This window comes from Pseudochaenichthys georgianus, chromosome 22, assembly GCF_902827115.2.
Source record: "Pseudochaenichthys georgianus chromosome 22, fPseGeo1.2, whole genome shotgun sequence".
In the NCBI taxonomy this organism is placed as follows: Eukaryota; Metazoa; Chordata; class Actinopteri; order Perciformes; family Channichthyidae; genus Pseudochaenichthys; species Pseudochaenichthys georgianus.
Window position 1 is genome coordinate 4509081 of NC_047524.1, and position 16887 is coordinate 4525967.

General features: G+C 44.4%; 1 protein-coding gene across 1 annotated transcript in view; it reads left to right on the plus strand.

The window, feature by feature from the left end:
• Window positions 1–16887, plus strand: part of plekhh1 (pleckstrin homology domain containing, family H (with MyTH4 domain) member 1) — a 222185-nt gene that overhangs the window by 72393 nt on the left and 132905 nt on the right. Inside the window, exons 4-5 of the mRNA XM_071207236.1 lie at window positions 13825–13903; window positions 16408–16475. The gene's annotated coding sequence lies outside the window, so the exon portion shown is untranslated. The remainder of the gene's footprint in view (window positions 1–13824; window positions 13904–16407; window positions 16476–16887) is intronic.

A 16887-nucleotide genomic window follows, 5' to 3' on the forward strand; every position in this document is an offset into this window, starting at 1 on the left:
GGTATTATTGAGCAATGCAATTACAGATAACTGTTAACACTTTTGTCAATCTTCATTTTGACAGAAGCTATATAAGGGAATGGACTCTCCAGAAGACATAGCTTGATCTTAATTACGTTTAAGAACAGCACTTAATAATTAAAACATGGCCACAGGTGTAAAGTGGTTAAACGTACCTAAGCTTTGCGGTTTGTTTTGACAGATTATTCTTCCTTTGAGAGATGATCTTAACGTGTATGGGTTGTACCTTTGACAAACTTGTGTGGTCGCTATATGTTGTTTCCAATGTCTGGCCCTCTCGGTCTCCTCACCAGTCACGTGACACAAACTGTATTGATACATGTACTGACTGTATTCGAGAAGTTTTAACCAGACTTTCTTAAACTGTTCACTGTACAGTTACACCGTGTGTGCACACCTGCTGCATGCCTGTACGCGTGTCTGAAAAACCACTCTCCTGCTGTAACAGTTTACGTGTTGAAATGGTCACACATGCAGAAACCCAAGAGGTGTACCAGGAAGTGGAAGTGGTGAAGAAGAGGGGACATGAGCAAAGGCCTTATACAAGCTAATACTCCTCTGGACATCATTGACTCCCAGCATGTCTCCTGAACCCTCAGGGTAGGAGGTCAGGGGTCATGGGTCGGGGAGGTCATGACTGATCCTCCCAGTCTTCCCCCCGGAGGGACAGGCACAACATAACACGTCTCTATTTATAACTCTTTATAACTCTCTTTGCAAGGGTGATGTGTATTACTGCACTGCTCTGGAATGGTTGGCTAGTAAGGGAGAGAGTGGGGCTGCGAACTGTGTTTCTGTGTGTCCCTAATGACGGATAATAGCCGTTTTGAGTTTGGCGCTGTGTGTGTGTGTGAGTGATTACACCTTTGTGTGTGTGTGTGTGTGTGTGTGTGTGTGTGTGTGTGTGTGTGTGTGTGTGTGTGTGTGTGTGTGTGTGTGTGTGTGTGTGTGTGTGTGTGTGTGTGTGTGTGTGTGTGTGTGGTGTGTGTGTGTGTGTGTGTGTGTGTGTGTGTGTGTGTGTGTGTGTGTGTGTGTGTGTGTGTGTGTGTGTGTGTGTGTGTGTGTGTGTGTGTGTGTGTGTGTGTGTGTGTGTGTGTGTGTGTGTGTGTGTGTGTGTGTGTGTGTGTGTGTGTGTGTGTGTAAGAGAGAGAGAGAAATGGAAAGAGAGAAGTTTGCAGTGTGATAAAGTGTCTAATTGCAGAGAGCCTCGCTGTGTGGCATGTCAGATTGTTCTCCCCCTGTGGCCTGAATGCTCCTACAGTGTGTGTGTGTGTGTGTGTGTGTGTGTGTGTGTGTGTGTGTGTGTGTGTGTGTGTGTGTGTGTGTGTGTGTGTGTGTGTGTGTGTGTGTGTGTGTGTGTGTGTGTGTGTGTGTGTGTGTGTGTGTGTGTGTGTGTGTGTGTGTGTGTGTGTGTGTGTGTGTGTGTGTGTGTGTGTTGTGTGTGTGTGTGTGTGTGTGTGTGTGTGTGTGTGTGTGTGTGTGTGATGGATTTCAACTGCCTGCTTCAAGTCTTGGCTTGCTGCCTGTCAGAGCACCAGAGACCCAGTCAACCATATTTCATGCTCACTCCAAAAAAACACAATATACGTTACCTTTATGTGGTTCGTTCAATTGTGAAGTCCATCACACCACTTTAGTGTGTGAGTGTGTGCTGAATGGGAGAGATGATGGAGAAAACTGCAGAGACTGCGCCACAATGGCTTGGATTGTTCTCGTTGCTATACAGAGCGGACGTGGAACTTGGCCTGCAGACCAAGAGGTCTCTGCAGCCCTGGGGCCTCATTTATAAAGGGATATACGCTCAAAAGATGGCGTACGCCAGTTTCTACGCAATGTTTGCGATTTATAAAATAATAACTTGACGGGAAAATGTGCGGTCCTCCACGCAAACTCTAACCCATGCGTACGCACTAAGCACAACAACGGGATGGACGAGAAACTGCGACACCGCGTTGGCAGAAGGAAGAATGGAGAGAAATGTGTGGAAATAATACCATAAACAAAATGTTACCTCTCATTTATCAGATATGAAGAATTCATTTTCAAACATTGATTAAAGCCAATCTTAAAATAATTAAACAAACGCCTGTTTGAGACTCCTCAGTGCACACAAACACATAACTTGGAGAAATAAATAAATACGGATATGTTATTTAAAACCACCTCAAATATGTTGTTAATGTTATGAAATGTATTCTCATAAATGATGCGGTTTTGCATTTCTATAGGTTGTACGAGCATATGGGTTTTATATACTAGGCCTACCATGTTGAATCATGTTTTATGCCGTTTGCTAAGACTTGATAAGTCGCTCGTAAAACCGAGGAGGTATGGAAACTAAGAACACCATATGTGGTACATTGTACAGCTAATATAACACAACACATTAGTTGTATTTCCTTCATGGTGGATATAGGGTTGCTGCGGGGGGGGGGGGGGGGGGGGATGCACAGGCTGCAGTGGAGACGCTACGCACAGCTGATCGACAGCTGATCGACAGCTGGGACACAAACCACCAAATACGAAAACATAATTCAGATCCAGTCGTCATGACTCCACTCCGGAGGGATTCCCGATCACTTCTTACAGTTTCTCATCAAGGGGTGTCTCCTGTCCCCGGTACAAACACACTGCCTGAGGAGGGCTATGTGTATTTATTTTGTCATTAACCTTTTTCGGACCACTTATTTATTTATTTTGGTGACGATCCGACCTCCATGCTGCTACTCTGGTTCAAACGGCATCTACCAAACAATATGATTTATCTCCACCTCCCCAAAATAACCAAAATCTGACACGGTGTGAGATGTCTTTTTTAGCTGTTCTGTCGTCATTTCCTGCGATCCTCTTCATGCAGTCAGATTTATAAAGGGAAACCGGCGTAGGAAGTGCTGTACGCACTTTCCTCGCCGGTACGCAATGTTTGGTGAATCGGAAAATGTCGGAACATTTCTGTACCTATTTTTTGGATTTCTACTACGTAAGCAACCTTCCCACGTGAATCCTACGCACGGCATTATAAATGAGGGCCCTGGTCACAGGTGCTGGAGCTCAGATTCAACCCAAACCCTGGGTGGAGAGGGAACCCAGTGGGTGGAGAGGGAACCCAGTGGGTGGAGAGGGAACCCAGGGGGTGGAGAGGGAACCCAGGGGGTGGAGAGGGAACCCAGGGGGTGGAGAGGGAACCCAGGGGGTGGAGAGGGAACCCAGGGGGTGGAGAGGGAACCCAGTGGGTGGAGAGGGAACCCAGTGGGTGGAGAGGGAACCCAGTGGGTGGAGAGGGAACCCAGGGGGTGGAGAGGGAACCCAGGGGGTGGAGAGGGAACCCAGTGGGTGGAGAGGGAACCCAGGGGGTGGAGGGGGTGGAGGGTTTAATGATTATTTGTTCAGTGTGAGCTGGAGTTGGGTCTCAAGCCAAACCTGGTATTAGCAAAAAAAAACACATTTTCTCACTCCCCCAAGTTTTGAGATATGTCTTTGAGCGCCCTGGCTGCCCCCCTCTCAGTCTATTAGTCATGGTTCATTTAGTTTTCAGTCGACTAAGATTTCTTCAAAATGACTTATTTTCTCAAATATTAGGAACTCATTTCTGGTAAACCCAATATAACGTTTTTATTTAGTGATGCTTTTGCATGATCATTTATGGAGAAACTAAGTTTACCAGATTTGTCGACAATAATTTCTCTATTAGACGACAGCTTTAGAGAAGACTGCCTTCCCACAATTGAGGTAAATGAAATACTTTCTTAGTTCTGTTTTATTTGGATCCAGGCATGAGGAACGATATTACAAATAAATTCTACAGCAACTTACAAAAAGATTATAATGGTATTAGCTTTTATTCGACAACATGACAATGGCCGTCTCAGGTCGACTATTTTCATTTCCTCGCCATCTTGAGTACCGTCCCATGGCTCTTATTTCTGCCGGAGGATCGAGGAGCGATAATGGAGGAGCGATAATCGCGGAACCACCGATCCATCCTCCGATGAAATCCTCAGACACTCGCCCCGCCCCCTTACTGTGTACCGCTCACTGATTGGACGAAGCAGCGCATGCACTGATCTCATGCTTCTTGACATGAGAGCCGTTTCCCAGCGGAGTGAAGAAAACACATGAAACTCACGGCAGTCACTCCTCAGTTTATACCGTGTTTTGTTTCAATTAATGTTTCATTTCGTCACAAATATGCGATATATCTGAACAATAAAGTGGTCACAAATCATTTTATTCATTTATTGGAAACATTTTCATGATCGCTTTTTTCGTTTTACATTTTCATTTATTGTCATTTCCATTCAGTCATTCAGTGCTATTAAAATGTTAATGTGCTACATTATATCCACACAAACAACCAAAGTGTGCAATCCAAGGAATGTTAATCTAACTGGGTTTTGATAGATATCTCTTTTTCTTCTCTCAATTATTTTATTTCTACTGTGCACTCTAATCAATATTAATCTAACTATTGTTCGTTTATACATTTTAAGAATGGCGTTTATCTTTTTTGAGAATGTGTTCTTATTTTACTTTATTTATTGGGGTCTACAGATGATACAAACGTTAGTGTCAGTAAATGTGAGGCGGGGGTGTTTGTGAAAAACAACGGGGCCAGAGCTGCTGTCAGACGATCAGCTGTGCGGCGTCATCACAAACGGACGTCGCTTCATGTGATGCTCCGGAGGAAAGGACGTCCCATTGCTCTTAAAACTCATTTCCCTACCTCTCGTGGTTTCCTTGCGTCCCTCCTTGCTTCCCTGGTGGGAGGGACTAGTCGCAGGTAAACGACGCAAGTGAGGGAAGCAAGGAATCCATGGCCAGGTTTCAGTGAACTGGCCCTTTAAGGATGATATTCTCTTAATCAAATCTTTATTAAGTGCACTTTCTTTGTGTCGAGACTAAATTGGCTACATAGTGCATTTGAATGTAAAAGCTCGGTTGAATCACCTCCATCCTTGAAGCACAAACTTTACTGCGATCAATCTTCTCGTCTAACTCTTAGAAAGACAAACAATAATTGTGTTTTCGCAAAATGTGCATCTTTCTGAGCTGTGGGGTGAAATCCTCCCCATTTCAGCAGGTTGTTGCTCTCTGACACAAGGTTAGAAAGTCAATGTAATCATTGTTAAATATATATGGTGCTGGTTAACGTTTATGGCAAGTATAGGCCAAAGTCAAACTTTTAAAAAAGTGCCAATTTGCTGAGGAAAACAAAGCTAAGCGCCTTCATGGGACACCACTTCAGTCTTTCTGCAGATGGTGTAACATATCTTATGATTAGAGGGCAATAATCATATTGCCTTCTTTGCTTATGTTTACACCTGGATGCCAACATCACTACTTTTATATAGTTAGTTTACTATGGAGTGCCTTTGATATACATGTTTTGCTCTGCTCTGACCTTTTTGAGCAACCAGGTAGTTCCACTCATCTTTTCTGAGCTGCATCCTTCACCACAACTATTGCTGTCGTCGTCATAATCTGACTTCCTTTGTCACGTCTGTTTCCTGTATTGCTAGTATGAGCAAAACATGTTGCAATAAGCACAAGGATGCTCCAGTGATCAAGTGTTCTTCTCTGGCTAAAGGTGAAATAACCTGGTTAAAACAAAACATCTGCAGACCGATTGGCCCACCCGAACACTACGAAAAGTAAACACACAAACAACACAAACTACAGAATTAACACACATTTGCAATTCTATGTCTCATTTGGGTACTTCACTTTAAGTGGTGTTGCATATTGGCTCCACACATGCAAATGCCTTAAGGTTTGAGCAAGGCTGTGCTGATGAAAGATTTGGCTTTCAGCAACAGCACGGAGCGGTGTGAAAAACCTGTGTCACTCTAACGACACCTCAACACCTCTTTGCCCCGCGCTTTTCCACCAGCATTCAGAGGGGGCTCCTTAAAAGCTGCATTAAAAAAATTAAAAAAAGCGAGCCCGAAGTATAACAAGTCCATTTACTACACTGGAGCACCAGACACAGGACTGCGACTAATAAGCCGGTGGTGGAGCACACAGGGAGCGGGTGTTCAGCGTTTTATAAGATTAGACCACAAGTTCTCAGAGGAGCGTCGTCTCATAAGAGGCTTGTGATGGTCCGACGGTCTCCCGGGGGTCCAACCATGTTAATGATGCAGCTTTCTGTCTCCCTCTCTGTTTTGTTATACTGTGGATTAAGCTGTGCCGCTGGAGTTTTAATGTGACTTTCTGGGGCCTGTGTGTGCAAGGTGTGAGGTTTATTTCTTTGGACTGCTTTGCTGGTGTATTTGTTTGAGCCCTAGTTTGTGTTGTAACAATAAAGGTGTTGTAGAAATCAAATTCATTTGTCCCCCCCTTCAGCCAGCTGTGAGGAGTTAGAGTTGAGTTCAGGCCCCTGGCTGGTGAGTCAGTGTTTCCACAGAGCGGCTGCTGGACAGGAGCCTCGCTTTCACATTAACCAGACTGAGTCAGCAGGAGAGCCAGTGCATTGTGTGTTTATGTGTTTACAGATTGGATAAATAGTTTGACATTTTTTTAATCCGCTTTCATGTTTAAGATTTGATGACTTGATTAATACCACTGTGTCTGTGTGCCATATATTCAGCTACAGGCAGTAGCTGGTTAGCTTAGCTTAGCTAAAACACTGGGAGACAGCTGGTATGGCTCTGTCCAAATTCTCATTTCTCCAGCACTAGTATACACGGTATATAGTGTTTCTCACATGACCTCAGACCCTCCGTATGTTCAAGGAAGACATTTTAACTTAAATTCATACATGTGATGCCCTTTTAGAACAAAGTTAAGAGGCTGGATCTTTAAAGAATGTTTCGGTCTTGTAGCCAATATAATAATTAACACATGCATACATATAATTGCTGATGAAACGAAAAATAAGTCACAACTACTTAACATGGTACACAAGACTCCTGGCGTCTTTTAGGATTGGTCAGTTGGGTTGCTGACATCGCCGTTAGAAGCACCTGAGGTACGAGCAAGAGTTGCTGTAAAGCTTACAACTGAAGATGCAAGCCACCTTCACCTTTCCAAGCCTAATTAAAGAGGAAGTGCTGATGGGATCCTCCCACAGCAAGCCGCCGTCCTAGACCTGGACAGACTGCATGGCCAACATCCGTTGAGTGTAAAATACGTTTGGTTCCTTATGAAGCTTTGGTGGGATGCATGTTAGTTTGACCCGAGAAGAAGCCGAATCGTTAAAACAACATTGTGGTTTTAGGTGTGGTAATATCCCAGATATGTCATCGCTGTAAGATTTTTGGGAAACCAGCAGACTGCAGGAAGTCACTGAACCTAGACATAAAAATATAATGTATGAACTGGTGAGCTTTAAAGATGCTGGTTGGCAGATTGTATTAGCTTAAGCTGAGCCAGGCTAGCTGTCCCCCTAGTTCCCAGTCTGTATGCGTAGGTAATCAGTTGCAACAGTTAATCTCAGCAAAGAAGCATATTTCTCAAAATCTCAAATGATTCTTTTAGAGTTTTTCATTCCATGCCTGTGGAAAAAAAGAACACTGAACTTTAGCTCCTCCATCAAAGAGAAGTGTTTGGGAAAATCATATTTCAAGCTTTGGAAGACACAAGGAAAAGCTCTGCAATGGTGCTAGAAAGTTATGATAAGGTATGCTTGATTCCACTGGACAACTTCCAAGGAAGGATAACTAATGCATGTTATATGAGCGATACATGAAGAAGGACTTTGTTAGTACCAGCAGCTGTTTTGTCTCTCGTGTGTCTGATCATTTAAGTCACAGACGCAACAGACCTAATTCTTGACACACTCACAAGAAGACCGTCTAATGTGGCTTGTCAGCACCGTGTTAAGCTGTAATGGTCGTACCATAACTTCTCAAAATTGATTGAATTCTCGGTTGTGTTTGTGTTGGCAGGGTCTCCGTCTTTGTGGTTGTGGTGTCTGAGTGGAAAGCAAAGGGCAAGAGGGAAGGGGGAGGAGGGGATGTTGGAAAGGCTGGATGGAGAGAGAAGGAGGAGAGGGTGGTATTCAGAGCATTATGTAAGACATCAAACAGGTCCAGTCTGGCGAGGAGTGTTGATGTGAGAGTTGTGGGCCCCTTGGGTCAGGTGGCCTCTCACATAGCCTCCCATATGGTCGGCATTTCCCCTCATTGCCTCCGCCCTTCTCCTAATTGGCAGGTAATGTATCGTTGCCCTGGCCGATCTTCCCCTCCGTCACTGTTATTCTTCTCTGTTATTAATGGAAGGCGCAGCGGTGTGGTGGTGATGGTGGTGGAGGTGATAGTGGCTCTGGGCTTGGCACCGCGCCACAGAGGGGCCCCAAGCGCTGACACTTTATACAGCGGCAGGTTTTACCAAGGTGTTCATTTCAGGAGCGTCTCCTCCGCCTCAGCTTCTTCCCTTTCTTCTCCCCTCGGCCGTGGAAGGTAAATCAAAGCTGGAAGCTGATACTCGACCTTTATTCAATCTGTGGTTAGGACCCACAGTTGTTACATACAGATGGACACACACGTGACTACCGGCTTGTTTGCATGCACACACGTACTGTATATGTGTGTGTTCTTCTCCATTCATCACCTCTCACCATGTTGTCCTACAGGGCAGGCTTTTCTTTCCCTCTCCCACTCAGAACCAGCCAGGCAGCTTATTTTACAGCCTCTCTGCTCCAGTCACTGCTAAGCATAACAATACACCAGCAGACATGTGTTTGTCATAAACTGCGAGGCTAGAAGTTAAATTACAATCGTTTACACTTTGAACGAGGTTCAAAAAGAATCATTGTACACCGCATTTAATCATGTGTTGCACTTTATGTTCATAATTCTCTTGTACTTTTCCACTGCTGCCGGTCAGTATACGCTCAACTACAGCGAAACAACATGGACCAATCGACCTAAGTAGGCCTGTTAGTAGCAGTAAATGCCAAACCCTGTTTGTTATGCCTCACAGGCCAAGTCTCTCACTGCAGCGACTCCATGTAAGGGCCTGGAGCTCCGCTTTAACCAGATTTCAGGTTAGCAAGCTGCTACAGAAATGACAGTAGCAACATGAGCCCGGCTGAGTTCATCAGGCCTTTGTGAGGAACATAAATGTCCGTAGGATTTCGCTTACATCCTGTGTTGCGGATCAAGCCAACATTACCGTCTGGTGCACATGGAAGAGCTCAATTACATAACTTAAGACTTTCATTAGCCTCTCCGCTCCATTGAGTTCTCTGGGAAAGGTCCAGATGTGACTTCATGAAGGGCCCTCTATGCAGAGCCTGTTCGCTCTGTTCCGCTATTCCCCCCCCCCCTCTCCTTCTCCATCCCTGCAGCTGTAAGCACTCAGAGGAAAAGCAGCGAGAGAGGGGAGGGAGAGCTTTATTAAAAAAATCAGACACCCCATAGACCCCCCAATCTCCCCTTCAAAACAGTCCCAGCCCCACCCAGAGCAGGCCTATGGTCCCCTGGCCTCCCATAGGTCTTCTAAAGTAGGCCAATAAGTCTTTAAGCATGTGGTCCCCCTGTCGGCCCGAGGTGGCCGACTAGACAGGCTGCTGCTCCAGGCTCGGAGCAGGAAGTGGAGCCGGCCAGGAGACACTCTCTGAGAGGCTGCCCAAGTAAACAACCCTCCCCCCTTCAGCACACATGCTCATACACATCCGTATGTGTTTGTATGCCCGTACACATTCGGATGTGTTTACATATGCGGCAGATTTGAACATATACACACACACACACTTGATGCGTCACCTCCAGAAACACTGACATCCTTTTACCAGGAAACGTGTGAGCCACTGTCTCACTGTTAATATCAAGATGCTTCGTGGATGACGTTAATTTATCTCAGGCTTTTGGCTTGGCTGCCACCACAATGTCCTTTTTAAACTGGAAATCGTTGAAAGCCGAAGTCTAATCAAGTTAATGGCTGTGTTGTTTGATAGCGTGTGTGCAAAGCATGAGTTTGTACAGCTGTGTGTGCGCCACCGTGGAACGTCATAAGTCCGATGGCAAAACATCAATTTCTGCCTTAAAGGGGTAGTTTGTTCGACACACTGTTGGGGTTTGATATCCACGACACATGATTGTGGGTGAGCGCCGTGGTCATGATGGTTTTCAACACCAGGGCAGCTGGTTGTGTGACTGTTTCTGGGAAGACAGCGGACACAGGTGGGGAATCAGTTAGGGCTGTGATTTATAGAACTCTCCGCCGCCTCGCATTGTGCTGCGGCCTTCCTCTGGGCCGCAGCCTGCTCTCACACACCATGTTCCCCTGTTATTCCCTGACTCGGATGACAATGATGCCTGAGTGGAAAACCCAGATGATTTCCCCACGGAGAACACATATATTATTTTCCACGCAACGAGCTATTGTGTAGGTGGTTTAGTCTTCTTCAGGGGCTGCTGATGACCCATGCAAAGATGTGGAGAAGTCTTATGGGGCAAGGCGAAGTCTAAAACCATCCAAACCAATCTCAAATCAACTCTCCGGTCCTCAAATGATACAAGTCAAGTCTTCATAAGCAAATTCCTATTGTATTTCATACGTGTAAACAGCTATACATGTCCCCAAGAGACTCTTGCTCTTAGGTCACAGTAAAGCTGAACACTAGTGGCTTTTACAATGTACTATAGCTAGCGTTGACACAAATCAATATGGCTATAGCAGCAACATACACTTTGTTCTAGTAGCTTACGAGTCATAAAGTGATACAAATAAAAACATACCCTGTCATTTTAGTTACTCAACAAATATATTAAGTCAATCTTTAACATTTGCTAACATTAGCCACCATAAAGTATACCAGATCAAATAAGGCTGTTTCTGAAAAACATCTAAGAGTATTGAATTGAGAAATTGTGTTTTATTGCTTTTGACTTAAATTGTACTTCTTGAGTTATGTACAAAGTGAATATAAAGGCAAGGCAAGTTGATTTATATAGCACTTTTCAACACAAGGCGATTCAAAGTGCTTTACAAAAAACGAAAGACATTAAGAAAATGGCATTTAAAATCAGTCATTAAAAATAAAAGCTAATAAAATAAACATAAAAAGAAAAGATACTTGGATAAAAGTTAAAGTGCAGTCTAAGATATGAATAGTTCAATTAAAAGCAGCGACAAAAAGAAAAGTCTTCAGCCTGGATTTAAGAGTAAATAATGATAAGATATGATTATGCTAAGGTAGCTTTATTATGGACAAGCAGGCAGTAGCCAAAATATAATGTGCCGGTATAAGACTGAATACAAACGGTGATATGGAAGTGAATACACCAGGGAGGGAGGGACGGCCATTGGTCAAAGTGTTATTTAGTTATTTAAACGTTACATGTTATTGTTCAAGTCTAGGCACAACCAAAGTCATCATGTTGGTGGTTTGAATATGACTCAAATCGCAAGTTTCAATTCTCAAATCCACAATGCTGGAGCAAACTCCCAGCTGAGGTCTAATAATAATAATAATAATAATAATAATCTTAAATTGACGAAACTGTCTGTCACCCTGTGGTAAAGTTAACAGCACGTCTCTGACAGAAACAGCACACCACAGTGTACCCTCCGTTTTGGATTGTTGGTTTGCTAATATCCTGACACCACCATTTCTAAAGACCTTTGTGTGAAGTTACGCTCTAATCCTTTTTTTCCTGCCTCCCTGTGCGAGTGCATGTTGCAGCAGGTTAGCAGAGGAGGCTGGAGGGTGAACGTAGGACAGGTTTTTTTAGGCTGGGCCATATCTTCATGGAAGACTTGCCTTGAGAAATGTGACTTTGCTGAGGTTCTATATTTCTCAATCATTAGGAGCGAACGCATGTCCCTTAGGGACCCCGATATCAACTGTTAAATGTACCTTTTCATGGAGGCTGCTGTGCTGTGTGTTCAGACAAATAAGCGAGCCGGAGCTTGCATGCACGTACGCCGTGTGTGTGTGTGTGTGTGTGTGTGTGTGTGTGTGTGTGTGTGTGTGTGTGTGTGTGTGTGTGTGTGTGTGTGTGTGTGTGTGTGTGTGTGTGTGTGTGTGTGTGTGTGTGTGTGTGTGTGTGTGTGTGTGTGTGTGTGTGTGTGTGTGTGTTGTGTGTGTGTGTGTGTGTGTGTGTGTGGTGTGTGTGTGTGTGTGTGTGTGTGTGTGTGTGTGTGTGTGTGTGTGTGTGTGTGTGTGTGTGTGTGTGTGTGTGTGTGTGTGTGTGTGTGTGTGTGTGTGTGTGTTTCTTAGTGAGTGGGTTTGAGAGCTGCGGTTTCTCACAGTCAGTTCTTATCTTCGTCTCTCTGAGCATCAGCCAGCAGATCATTGTGAAACACACACACACACACACACACACACACACACACACACACACACACACACACACACACACACACACACACACACACTGAAAGAGAGCCGGGGATACAGAGTTCACTTTTAACTATTCCCTAACCTCCGAAGGCCATATATCTCGGCCTGTTTACAACTCAAACAAAAAAAACGATACAGACATAGTTATATTATCAGGAGAGTTACTCCCAGTGTCACATTTTCTTTTGGCCTTGAAGCCGTTTCATCACGTTTTCTTTTTTTCACTTTGTAATTTCCATCGACATCACGTGACTGCGTTGAGTGGGAGATTCCTGATATGGTAACGTGTGTTTAGCAAAGAGTTGGCCTCGGTACAAGACGGAGCAAGGACTTCCTGTAAAACTATCACTGATGTCATTTTCTCTCTGCTCGTACCTTTAAAAGGCCTCAGTGACTCAAAGCAGCTGTTAGTCAACTCCGCAGGAATCGTGGGCCGGTGCCCATGTGTCGGCGGGCAGGGCTGTCGGAGTGTGTTTATTTACACATACGTATGTCATGTCGGCTGAGCCATATCAATCAGTATTGAAATGTTCAGAAACTGCGTTTAAGAAGTGAGAAAGAGGTTGCTTCCACCAGAGGAAACAGATGCTGTAAAATCATGTGGGAGGAAACGCTGTTTTTAGCATTAGCATGTTTCACTAGGCAAATGCTAACCTCAGTAAGCATCATGCATCACATACATGTTACTACAGGTTAGCCACTTGCATTTAGAAATGAAGACAGACAAAGACAAACTACCACTATTACCAAACTATCATCCATCAGGGTTCACAGACACTCTTTTTGGTTACACTTTGACCTACCATACTTGCTTGGTTGTGTTTTCTTGAGTAATAAGGGAACTTTTGTTTTGACCTCTAAGTAAAGCGGTTGATATTTGTGGTTTAGTCAGCAGACCGGTCCCAACAACGGGATGTCTGGGGTAGGAAATGGTGATTGTCTCTATGTATGTATCGGCTAAAACGTTCTGTCCTGTAACGGCATGTCAACGTGTTGATCCGTGTGACAGACACATGTCTTGTTGAGCAGGAAACCGAGCCCATACCTGCATATGTTGATGTAATTAATAATATATGTCAAAGATATGACTTCCCAGCAGGTGCTGCTCTGCTAATGCAGCCCACTTCTCTCACTCAGGGCCCTGATGTTGGGAGGCAGGAAGCGTTAAGAGGTTCAGTTCTCTGGAGAGCTGAGGCAGAGACTCACTCGGCCCAGTGGACCAGAAACCCAAAAGCACAACAGTGTCAGGTTCGGGACGGGCTCTCCCATTGGCCGGTCCTCGTCTCCTGTTTCCACTTGGGCCACTGTCTCGTTAGGGGAAAAAATCATCGCTTGTCCATTAGCGCGGGGCTCTGCGAGAGTTTAGTGGCTCTGTGTTTGTTTACTAAGGAGTGGAAGGGTGTGTTTCCACAACCTGTCAGGCGGCCATCACAGCGCTCTCCTCCGAAGGCTCCTCACCTCTCTGCTCCTCTGCTCAACACATATGTGTTTTCTCTCCTTTTCTTCTACAGGTCAAGGGTTGCCACTTAGACCAGCAGAAGAAAAGCACATGTGACACTGGATCCCGGCAGGGCTAATGGTCATTACTCGGTAAGCAGTGTGTCACGGCCTCGCTCGCGTAGATAATAGGTCTGGGTTAAACCCACAGGATCAGGGAGTGGCTGTGACTGTTGTCTTTGTTGATCTGCAATCAGTCTCACTGTGACACATACGGCTGGAGACCTGCAGAGATAAAGCCTGTCGTTCCGCCGCAGGCTGCACAGAAATCTGCATGACTGGGAAGTAAAGTGTTACATGCACTGAGATTAAAGTAAGATTACTAAAAGGCTACCCGTGAAAGCTGACGGTTACTGCGAAATCGTTATTAGATATTTTGAGAAACGAGTGATTCACCAGAAACATGCGTGTGGGGGGGGGAATGGTGAGGTTAGAAACAGGACAACACTCATAACCCGAAGGCTGCTCTACCCCACTTCAATACAACATTTAGCATTTGAATTGAATTCTACACTAACAGGTTATTTTAAAATATATTCCACTTCCTCTGTCCCTCCAGAAGGCAGACTTTCCAAACAATGATACAAAAGCTACAGGCTGATGATAGTCAGGAAGGGATTAGAGATGGGATGAGAAGGCCTCTTGTTAACACAAATTATAAAACACATCCCCATAATTAATTTCGGAATTTCATTGTTTTGGAAAACAGAACACTAACTCCCCACAAGCCCGCCTGGAAGCAACAGACGAATCGAAGACGGGGAGTTAAAGGCAAGACGGTGAGCTGTGTTTCAATATGAATACCCAACAGAGGAAGGTTGAGAGGTCTGTCCTGTAGCAGCAGGTCGAAGGTCAGATCCCTGTGACAGACACATGACTTGTTGAGTATTTAAGCAAGCAACTGACCCCATACCGGCGCAGGACTCATATGTTGATGTAAATATTCAAGATGTAGGTCAAAGATATAATTCTTCATTGTCACAGCTGCTACACATTTGTCTGCTCTAGAAAAAACATCACACGTACTTATTTTTTCTTTTTTTGTCGTATTTTCTGTAGTATTATTATGTTACTCAGGGGGGGGAACAGACTAAATATAAAGGTTTCAGTTCATTACAATATTATTTAAGCCTGGGCGAATTTTATTCTCGCACAGTTAAACTGCATAAAGTCAACATTTTGGGAGATACTTATTACTTTCTTACAAAAAGTTGACGAGGGTCGATAAAACCAATCCAACGTTCATGTCCGTACGGTTTAAGACGTTGCTGGAGCCAGCAGCTGGGGAGCTTTGCTTAGCTTAAGGACAGGAAACAAGGGGAATCAGCTAAGTTGTTTAATGTTAACAGAGCAAACAGTACAAATTAGTATTTGCTGTTTCACTGAGGGTTATGTGTTGGACTATTTCTAATCGGGTAGCAGTGACATCCTCATTGGTTTCCTGAGTTGCGTGTACCGCCCGGTAGTCAGAAATATAACCCCAGTAAAACACAAAATATTCATTAAACATTATTTTATGTGTCTGTAAGTAAGGTTTGGAGATGCACAGTACATGTATGATACTAATGTGTACTAAGATGGACGGTGTGGCGCAGTGCGCTGTGCAATGATCATCAGATCAAGGGGTGAAACCCGCTGCCGCTGCTGCGTCTGTAAAGCCGGTGTGTCCTTGGGCAAGACACTTCAACTTGCTCCTGTGGGTATTGTCCACAGTACATGACCATTGCATGCATGTGTAAAGTGTATTTGTGAAGCGCTTTGAGCATCTGGAAAAGCGCTATAATAAATATAAGGAATTATTATTATTATTATGCTAGTTACTGGATTTTGTAACATTTGGGATAGCTTCAGGCTAGTTGTTTCCAGTGTTTGTGCTAAGCTAATCATGTGTTGATCTTCTCATCTTCGCATATTTCTCAAAATGTTGCTTTCAATTCGACCACCATGCACTGCTGTTCCTCCGGGGCTTAGGCTCTCACCGTGGGTCACGAGAGAGACAATGAGTCCCTCCACTGACATTAACAGTGCAGGTTTCAACACGGAGCATGTTTCTAATGTAGGCTTGTGAGCTCTGGTATTTTGGTGTCTGAAGGATGTTAAACATTCCTGTATGTTTTTCTACACACAGAGCAGCCTGTGAATGGCCCCTAACCTAACCTCATCACTCAGTGTTGACCTCAACTCTTGTCTGGTGATTAATGATCCCTCCCACATCACCTTGTCACACTGCAGCGATGCAGTCATGCATGTGTCTGCGTCTCTGCAAACCGCTCTCAGCTGTGAGTGCAGATACGGGAAAAAGCACAGTTGGCACATCCAGTACTATTTGCTCACCTCTGTCTCAAACAAAGAGGTGAACGAGCCACTGATAACACATTTTACAAAGTGTACATGCTGCCACATTCTCTTGCTCAACGGCACGGGTTAAAGGTGAAGAAAGATACTGAGAGTAAACCTACACACCTGTTGAGCAGGAAGCAATGAATGAACCGGACACTCTGTCACAGGGCTGTTTCCATATTAAAAAAGCAACCTGCTGTAAAATGTCATGAAGTAATGGAAGTTTCTTTTTCTCTTTGCCACATATCAAAGAGCAGACGACCCCGCCGCCCTGAGACCTGCTGCTGGAGGTTCAGAAAGCCACTTCCTGCTGCTTCATCTCAAGGTGCTTCGACACACACCACCACACAAACAGGAAACAGCCCTCTGTTGTGTCCCTCAAACTGCATGCAGTGTACATTCTTCTGTGTCAGTGCAGCAAAGCATGCTTTCGTCATGCTTACCTGGTTTAGGTTGATATTTGGAAACCTTTCTATTATATTTGTCGGACAACATGTTGAGAATGGATTCACTTTGACACAAACTAGGCTTGCACGTTTAATAAAAGGTGATCAAATATGAGCGAAAGCATGTTTATCTACCAAACAATGTCTATAGATTAAAAACATATTCATTCAGTCAGCCACAAAACATTTACACAGATTTTCTCCATTCATAGTAATGTTGCTTAGTCAGCTATATCTTAATTCCTGACCCCTGTGTGAACACTTTCCTCATAACTAATGCACTGTTGCAAT